The sequence below is a fragment of the Elephantulus edwardii genome, unplaced genomic scaffold, assembly GCF_000299155.1.
Source record: "Elephantulus edwardii isolate Elephantulus edwardi_28Jun2011 unplaced genomic scaffold, EleEdw1.0 scaffold00017, whole genome shotgun sequence".
Classification (NCBI taxonomy): domain Eukaryota; kingdom Metazoa; phylum Chordata; class Mammalia; order Macroscelidea; family Macroscelididae; genus Elephantulus; species Elephantulus edwardii.
The window spans coordinates 15849385-15859214 of record NW_006399767.1 but is presented as its reverse complement, the minus strand read 5'-3'; the positions used below and the strand labels follow the sequence as shown (position 1 = coordinate 15859214).

General features: G+C 42.8%; 1 protein-coding gene and 1 pseudogene across 1 annotated transcript in view; both read right to left on the bottom strand.

Moving 5' to 3' along the window:
* USP49 (ubiquitin specific peptidase 49) overlaps positions 1–322 on the bottom strand; it is a 121140-nt gene extending 120818 nt beyond the window's left edge. Inside the window, exon 1 of the mRNA XM_006882001.1 lies at positions 285–322. The gene's annotated coding sequence lies outside the window, so the exon portion shown is untranslated. The remainder of the gene's footprint in view (positions 1–284) is intronic.
* A 4524-nt stretch (positions 323–4846) lies between these two features.
* LOC102855556 lies at positions 4847–5460 on the bottom strand (annotated as a pseudogene).
* Positions 5461–9830: the final 4370 nt, after the last annotated feature.

The following is a 9830-nucleotide window of genomic DNA, read 5'->3' as shown; positions in this document are numbered from 1 at the left end:
GGCGCCCCCAGCCCGCCGGCACCGCGGTCCCGCCCCCTGCCGCCGCTCCTCCCGCCCGCCAGGCGCGCGCCGCCTTTGTCGCCCCTCACCCGGTGTGTGTGGATTTTGCTTCTTTAAAGGGGAGGGCTAGCCAGCCGGAGACTCTTGTCCCCGCCTCCGAGTCTCAGAATGGGTTCCTCGGTCGCGCTGCCTCCCCGACCCCGGTCCCCCCACCCCCTGGAGCTACCCCCTTTACCGCCTCCCCACCTCCTCCACTCCCCCTCCCCTGGCCCCCTTCTATTTACCGCCATCATCAGCACGCGCGAGCTGTCACCAGGGCGCGAGACAACCGAACACGGCCCCGCCCCCTGTCCGCCCATTGGCCCGCCCGTCGAGGCCCCGCCCCTCCAGCCCTGCATTGCGCCAACGGCGCAGCGCTGGGCCGCGACCCGGCCACCTCTCGGAGGTTTCGCGCCGCGGACGCAAAGTTTAGGGTCAGCCACAAACGGACGGTCGAACAGAGCCTGGCGTAAGGGGCGGCGGCGTAGAGGGGCTTTGTGAATGGCAGGTCGAAGTTTGGTTGAAGAACAGGAGGGTAAATAAGGAGGTTTCCAGACAAAGAGGCTCTTAAAGGTGCAGAGTCTTGGGGCTGTCCCTCCTCCTTAAAGGGCCAGAGGCTCTTCTGAGCTCATCTCCGCCCCTTTTCTGAACCTCTCATCCGAAGAAACAGTGATGGAATTTTATATTGATTTCCTGCACTATCCTTGGTACGCTATAACATCTCTTTACAATGGGAGAGTAGGGCAGATAAGAGCCATTCTGTATGTTTTTGTTCTGCGGAAAGACTCAGTTCTTTTAAACTGTCGTTCCTAAATCAGCAGCCACCGAAACATGGGGAGCAGCGCTGGCCAAATTTACTATTCGCTCCCAAACCAGCGAACACGTGTCTGGCTGTTGCCACTGATGACCCGGTTCAACTGTTCGGTGTAAAGCCTCCCTATTCCCATGCCTCCCGGCCAGGTGAAAGTTCTCAAACATAAAGTGAAGTGTTCCTGTCATGGGGTTTAGGCAATCTGAGTTGGTAGGAGTGGCCCGAGACTAAAGAGAAACAGAACTGCCGCTATTTCTTCAAGTTTTCACTGCCTCAGAAAAGATTTCCTTCCAGAGCAGCCTCCTAAGTGCCTCTATTGCCCTGACTTGTGGGGCAGAGTGAGTACTGTTACATCACAGCTGGGGAAAGCATAAATTTAAGCAGCTAAGTAAAAGAAATAAAAATGCATCGTCAGTTTCAATGCCTCAAGACTACACATCTATAAATATGAATTAGGGGGCAACAAAAACCAAAGAAAGAGAAACTAGAATATTTCTAAGTATGACACCACAACACCTGGTGTCAAGCAGAGTTGGTTGTGAGTTATCAGAGGCACACATAGATAATGAAGATTCTTGGAGAATAAAAATGCCTTCTTTTAGCCTAACACGGTGCCTTAAGGGCCCTGGTGGCACAGTGTTTAAGGCCCTTTGCTACTAAAGGAAAGGTTAGCAGTTTGAACTCACCAGCCTCTCTGAGGAAGAACTATAAAGGATTAGTAATGTAAACCCTATGGGGCAGTTCTTGTATGTCCTCCAGGGTCACTCTGAGCTGGACTTGACTAGACAGCAGTGGTTTAACATAGTACCTGACACATAATAGGTGCTTTGGTTGTATGAAGAGTTTTGAAATCGCTCAGGATTTCTGATGGAATATTTGCTCTCTGAATTACAATCCCGGAGGGAAAAAGTCTCAGTGATGTTAAAAGCATGCATTAAAGCAGTGATTCTCAAAGGTCTGTGGTCCCTCTAAGAGCCTCTGAGTTTTAGGATACCCCAAATGGTAAAGCAGTGATTCTCAAAGGTCTGTGGTCCCTCTAAGAGCCTCTGAGTTTTAGGATACCCCAAATGGCAGAAGAATGTCTGTTTGATTATGCAAAGGCATTTGGGTGGATCACAACAAACTGTGGCTGACATTGAGAATGGGAATCCCAGAACACTTGATTGTGCTAATACAAAACCTATACTTGGACCAGGAGGCAGTCGTCAAAACAGAGCAAGGAAACTCTGCATGGTTCAAAACTGAGAAGGGTGTACACCAGGGATGTGTCCTATCTCCATATCTTTTCAATCTATATGCAGAACAGATTATCCGGGAGACTGGGCTCTGTGAGGAGAAATGTAGCATCAGGATTGGAAGAAGATTCATCAACCATCTGCATAATGCAGCAGATGACACAACCGTGCTTGCTCAAACTGTGGAGGACCTGAAGTGCTTGCTGCAGAAAGTCTAGGACGGCAGTCTGCAATATGGATTGAGGCTCAATATCAAGAAAACAAAGATTCTCACCACTAGGCCAATTGGCAGCATCATGATAAGATGGTGAAGAGATTGAGATTGTTGACAGCTTCAGTTTGCTTGGCTCCACAATCAACATTGTTGGCACCAGCAGCCAGGAAGTTAAAAGACGTATTGAGATACAAAAATCCACTGTCAGAGACCTCGGCAAAGTACTGAAGAACAACGATGTCACTCTGGAGACCAAGGTGCACCGCATCTAGGCCTTGGTCTTTGCAAACTTGTTATGTGTCAGAGACCTGGACAATGACTAGTGAGGAGAATTGATGCCTTTGAGCTGTGGTGGTGGAGAAGAGTATAGAATATATCATGGACTGCTAAGAGAACAAACAGGTTTGTCCTGGAGAGGGTTAAAGCAGGCTGCTCCTTGGAGGCAAGGATTCTGAAGCTTCGTCTGACATACTTTGGACATGTTGCAAGGAGGGATCAGTCCTTGGAGAGGGATGCCATGCTTGGGAAGATGGAGGGCCAGCACAGGAGAGGAAGACCCTTTATGAGATGGATTGATTCAGTGACTAGGGTAGTGGGGGTAGGTGTGTCTGAGTGAGACTGGCACAGGACAGAGCAGGGTTTGGTGCAGGTGACTTGACAGCACTTAACAACAAATGCCAAAACCATTTTTGTAATAATACTAACATTATTTCCCTTTGTCACCATGCTGACATTTGCCCTGTTGATGAATTTGGTCAAGGCAGTGGCATCAAAATACTAAAACTTATTACCCTAAATTCCAACTCATGGCTGACTCTCCCAAAAGGGTTTTCAAGGCTATAAATATGGGAGGAATCTCCCATGGAGCAGCTAGTGGTTTTGAGCTGCTGTATATGTAATGCAGTATGCCACCAGAGCCCCTAAAACTGTTCAAGTGTCAAGATTTTCTTCATAGCGACCTACCGGCAATAAAATCCTAACACCTGTTTCACTTAGGAACATCTTTAATGAATCACTGAAAATTAGATTTTTATTAAATATCAATCCTTGGTGCTGTTTTGTGTACCATAGAGTCAGAATTGACCTATAGCTGACCCTCCAGTGGGTTTTCAGAGGCAGTTAATTAATCTCACAGGAAGAGACTGCCCATCCTTCTCGGCTGGCAGAAACATGCATTTGGGACTGCAGCGCAGGTTCTTACCACAAGACCACCAGAGCTCCCTTGGATAAACATCTTTTTAATAATATTAGTCTATGTAAAGAAATGAAAGTATGTATAAAACATTTGTACACTTCTATCCTTGTAAGCATAATGATACTTTGGAGAAAAACACCAAGAGTTTTGAGTTAGCTACTTTTCTCATAAAACACTATTTTTAAAAAATAGTTAATGGAACTGCAGTTATTTGGGCCTAGGTATTTGGCAGATGTCTTTTTGGGAATAAGTAAAATAAGTGTGGCAACATTTGTCATTAAAATCTAAGCTTTCATAAATTTTTTAAAATTTATATTCATCAGTGTGAGGAGGACAGCTTCCCAATTCTTTTTTGATGACGTTGGAAGTGATCTTAACAAATGTTATTTTTTTTTACATTATAGAATTAAATTTATCAACATTTGAGAAATATGCAATATTTTCTGAACAACTGCTGCGTGATGTTACAAAACAATCATGGGTAAAGATCTATTCAAAGTGCAAGATAAGCCAGTGAATGTCAATATAAAAGAGTACAAAAGTCCACCAATAATTTGGGATTCCACACTGCAGCTAACCTTCAGTGGTTTGGAGTGGATCAACAAGAACATAATTATCTGAAAAGACCATTAATATCTCTATTTTTTCGAGCTACACCTGTGTGTGGTTGGATTCTGTTAATACTGTCCAACTAAAACACTAATATTGCCACACACTGAATGTACAAGCAGATAAAAGACTCCATCGCTATTTTAAGCTAGATATTCAAGGTATTTGCAAAAATGTGTAACTGTCATTCTAATTTTTCATTAAACATATTTTCTTTTTTTAAATTTTTATTATTTTTTGTGTGTACCATCAAATTAGATCTGACTGGTACAGGAGGAGATTGCCCCTCCCTTCTCCAGCAGAGCATCTGGTGGATTTGAACCAAATACATCTGGGATTGCAGTGCAACTTCTTGCCACTAGGCCACCAGAGCTCCCTTAAACATATTTGCATATGTAATGAGTTTGTTGTTATTCATTTAAACTAATATTTTAATTCCTAAGTGTGAATAAAGTAAGTATTAATGGTTGTAATCTGCGTAAAGGGAGTTCTGATGGCCTAGTGGTCACCAATCCTGAAGACAAACAGTTTGAATGAACCAGATGCTCTGTGGAAGAAGGATGGGCAGTCTCCTCCCATTTGATTAACTGCCTCTGAAAACCTGCTGGAAGGTCAGCTATGGGTCAGTTCTGACTCCATGATACACAACAACAGTCTACACAAACAAAAGCCCTTTTAGGTCCTCAATTTTTCACCCCTTAAAATAAACACCTTTAATACATGTGCTAAAATGGGAGGGAGATTTATTTGCCTTTCCGTGCCTTGATTTTCCTCAGATAGAATTCCAGCTCCTTGTCCTCCAGCATATAACCATCTGCGCGGCCACACTGGCCTGGCCGGGAAGTAATATATGCAAGAAGCTTGCCCTGTTGGAAATGCTCCTCTAGAAGACTACTGATTTTTGCATCCTTTTTCCTTCCATCGTATTTTTTCTGATTTTCTTGATCGCTTATCTCTTCCTCCTCAGGAGTCAGCTTAGCCCCCTTCTTGCAACCCAGGGGTAGCACATAGTGGGACTCGTACCATTGGTGATATGGTGTGCTGTCAGTGAGCACGATGCAGTTAATCACTAGAGTCTTGGTTTGGACCAGTTCATTACTGGAGGCGTGTAGACAACATCAATTATCCTTGTTTTGCGAGTACAACATTCAGGGCCCCAGGAGAAGTTCCCCACATCCATTCTTAGGGTACGGAACTTCTTGTTGCCTCCTTTCACATGGACTGTATGTATACGGCAGGAGCCAATCTTAGTGTTGGCAGCCAGGCATCCCAGCCCATACTTCCTCTTCTTGTGGTAGGGCTTTCCCTTGACCCCGGTCTTGCGGCGCTTGTGCCAGCTGTCCCGGGAGATGCCCATTGCACCACGCTGCCTGGAAAGAGTGGTCCTCAATATTTTTAAGAGCAATGTAGGGTCCTGAGACAAAATAGTTTGAGAACGTTTTATTATCTAAAATTAGAGTGGCTGTCTTAAGTCAATTATGAAAAAGCTATATAGATGGCTAACAAAGAGGTTTATATTAGTAGCTTCAGAGTTAAGATCTTAGGTTTTTAATCAGTGAGGAATGAAAAAGAATCAAAACACTGAACTTTCTTTAAAGACACAACTGATTAAAAACACCTATTTGGAGACAAGCATAAAGCTTGGAGATGAGTGGGAATGAGGACCGAGAGTCACATATAAAATAAAGTCACTTCTTGGATTAGGAAAGTCTGCTGTCAGGGACCTCTCCAGAATGTTGAAAAAGATGTCAGTCTAGAGACTAAGGTGTGCCTGATCCAGGCCATGGTAATCTCAATTACTTGCTATGCGTCAGAGAATTGGAAAATGAATAAGGATGACAAAAGAAGAGTTGATGCTTTTGTGTGTGGCCAAGAGAACAAACAGTTTTGTCCTGCAGAGGGTTAAAATGAAGTTGCTCTCCGGAGCAAGAATTCTGAAGCTCCATCTCACATATTTTGGGCATGTTTCCCAGAGGAACCAGTTCTCAGAGAAGGACATCATGCTTGGAAGGACAGAGAGACAGCACAAGAGAGGAAGACCCTGGATGGATTGACACAGTCACTGAGAATTATTATAGGGGCTGGAGACATTAAGACTGGCTCAGGATAGGACATAGTTCAGATCCATCTGAACAGGGTTGCTATGAGTCGCAGGCAACTTGACAGCATGTAAGAACAACAAAACCTTTAAATAAAAATCCTGTGGCTTCTTATCATTTAAGTTGTAGAAGAACAAATAAAATTGCAGTACTATGAATAAGTATTGACAAATTATTAATATTTTAATAAATCTAAAAAATATTTCCGTATCTACAATTCTGTTCACTGATCTGACTAAAACAAATATACCTGTATGACAGAGATGTTATCTACACTTAGTTTTCTGTCATGAAAGTGCTTTGTACCAGGGGTGGAATTTTAACCTGTCACCAAACAGCAAAGACCTCCTAAAGTTCCCTCCTTAAACATCCTAACTAAAAGCAATGCATTCAGTATCACTAAACTGATGCAAGATGACATCTCCTTGCCTACAAATCCTCCTGCCTTCTTGCATCTTCACATCTATTCTCTGCAACTCTCAACAAGCCTAAGAAAGTAAGTAACATCATCCCCACTTTACAGATGAGACTCAGAGGCCAAGATCACAGAAGTTACCTATCAGGTCAGTGCTATGGCCAACACCCAACCATCTGTCTCTTACCACATTCTCATCCCTCTGGCAGACTACCTCAGAGCGCCTGGCACTGTCACATCCTAGCTTTACCTTTTCTACACTGCAAAACATTTCCAATTTCAAATCCTATCTTTGGGATTTTCTATAAAGGTAGTTCCTAATTTCTCTCAAAGAAACACTAGTACAATCCTTATTAACCTTAAAAATTGGTCTGTACTACCTTAGCTAGGCATAAGTATGCGGGAAAGAAAGAATTTTAGAAAATTGGAAATTTTTGCCCTAAAGATCCCAGGACTTTCTGTTTTTTCCTTGCTAATTTCACCACAGAGGCAAGTAGCTATTTCTCTGCATCATCAATCACCTCATTCTGAAAAAGGAAAATGTACTCATTATGCTAAATTCCATTATGAGAGACAATTTTCAGATCCCATGGAGTGTGTCATAATGGAAGAGTAATCCCTGGAAACACAAAGGAAGCTGTAAAGATGCTTCTTACATATTCATTCCTTCCCATGTCTAAAAGTGTGCACATATATGTATATGCCCGTGCACACACCCAAGCGATACCTTTTAAGAAGGAGAACAATTTGAACATAGTCCATATTCTCAGAAACTGATTTAAACAAGGCCAAAAAGACTATAAAATGAAAGAGGGAAAAATCTCTTGGTCAGGAACCTAGATAATGGGTCCCAAAAAATGGCCAGAAGTCTAGTTCGCCAATGTCCAGCTCAACATATTCAAACAGGATTAGCAATACTCACTGTTTTCTCCTTCAGAGTTTGTCCTCTCTTTAGATTTTTTTTTCAGATCATAGCTCTTTTGGACACTTTCAAGAGAGCTCTAAATCCTATTCTCAAAAAGCTGCACATATATACAAAATTCAGAAGTCCATTTTCAGTTTCAGGGTGTCTTGGTCCTCTCAGACTCCTAAAGAGTGCCAACCTGTTGCAGGTTAAGAGCCCTGCTTTAAAGTCATAGTCCTCCCATCAACAAATAAATTGTTTACAATCCCAAGAAAGGTTATTCAATAGAATATGGAAATTACTGAACAATATCACATGGAAGCAAGCAGGATTTAGAAGTGGCCATAGCACCAGGATTATCACTGCTGATGTCTGATGGATCTTGGCTGAAAGCAAAGAAAAATATCTATTTGTGTTTCTTGACTATGCAAAGACATATATTCCCATATAGTGACCCCAAATAGTAACTGCTTAAAAGACAGGGCTAAACTTCTACTACAACTGGTTAAACCTCTCTAGAGAAAGGCAATGACTACAGTAAAACAGCCTGCAGCCTAAGGTACTCAGACAGCAAGAAATATGGACAGGGAAGCTGTGGCAAGGAAAAGGCAAGTTTTTTTTTTTCTATAATTATATTTTATTAATTTTCATAAACATTTACAGAGATTTTGGGTTTCCATTCATTCATTGTTGCACTATTCTCTCCACCCTCCTCCCAGTTTGTTCTTGTCCAAATGCCACAGTGCTTGTCAAAGCCAGTTCTGATTAATCTTCTTTGTCAGTGTGTCCTTTGCCATTCCCTATCACTCCTCCCTGAGAGAGACTTCACCCTGAGTCATAAGGAAAAGGGGATGGCATATTCTCTTAGCTACTTCCCGCTGAAAAGGGACGCTGTGGGTTTCAGGGTGAAGATCTTCTCTCACTACTCTAAAGGGCCCCTTTGGCAGTAGGAAACACATAGACTATTATGGAGATTGATTTTGGAATTTAGATGCACTCTTATTGATTGTGCTTGGCTGTACATGTTCATATCCTTGAAGATGTATCATGGGGGTGTTGCAACCTAGAAGACACAAATTTGACTAACAAGTTATAAGTACATGAGTCCAAAAATTATGGAAAAGTAAAGATTCTTTCATTATTTTACAAACCCTCCCCCAGGTCCCCTCCACCATGTAGCCCTCGCTCTAGTCTCCTGTGATGACAGAAATACCTAGTTATATATCTCTTTTAAACAGTTTTCTCCCTCCTCTGTTTCAGTGCAGTATACATTATTGAACCCATCTTACTCAGTCTCTCCCCAACCCCAAGGACAGTCCCATTCTACAACAGTGGCATCACGTAATATTTGTCCTTTTGTGACTGGGATATTTCACTCAGCATAATGTTCTCCAGAGTCAACCATTTTGAATAGTATTGCATGAGTTCCTTGTTTTTTAATGCAGCATAGTATTCCATTGTGCGAATATACCACAGCTTCTCTAGCCATTCGTGTGTTGATGGGCACTTAGGTTGTTTCCAACTCCTTGCTATTGTGAACAAAGCTGCAATAAACATGGGTGTGCATATATCTGCTTGGATGTCAGCTATGGTCTCTTCAGGGTATATTCCCAGTAGTGGAATTGCTGGGTCAAATGGTATCTCTATTTGCAACTTTTTGAGAAAGCGCCATACTGCTTTCCACAGGGGTTGCACCATTTTATACTCCCACCAACAGTGAATCAGGGTTCCGGTTTCTCCACAACCTCGCCAGCATTTGTTGCTTGCTGTTCTGTTAAATTTTGCTATTTTGACTGGGGTGAAATGATATCTCATAGTTGTTTTAATTTGCATCTCTCTTAGGGCTAGGGATTTTGAGCATTTCTTCATGTGTTTGTTAGCCATCTGAATGTCGTCTTCGGTGAAGTGCCTGTTCATATCCTGTGCCCATTGGAAAAGGCACGTTTGAGAGATGTTTGGGCTTACAAACAGCAAGATCACACATTAATCTTATCTGGCAAGAGGTCTTTATTATAGCACAGTCCAAGTACAAAATGTAGCCTGTCTAAACACTCAAAGGCTAGACATACAGACCACTTTCCCCATCAAGACTAGGCAGGTACCTACCCTTCTTTCTAAAGCAGAAAAAGTCTAAATGTTTCTACTTTTCACAATTACCATTCTTCAGGACAAGCCAAGTCCAGTAAGCCTTGGGGTCAGACATTTGTTTGAGGGACTGAGTCAGAGAAGTCCCAGCACACATAGCTGGGAACTGAAGAGAGCACCTCCATGACAGTCCTGGGTTTCCGGAGCCCAGAGGTGTGAGGCTG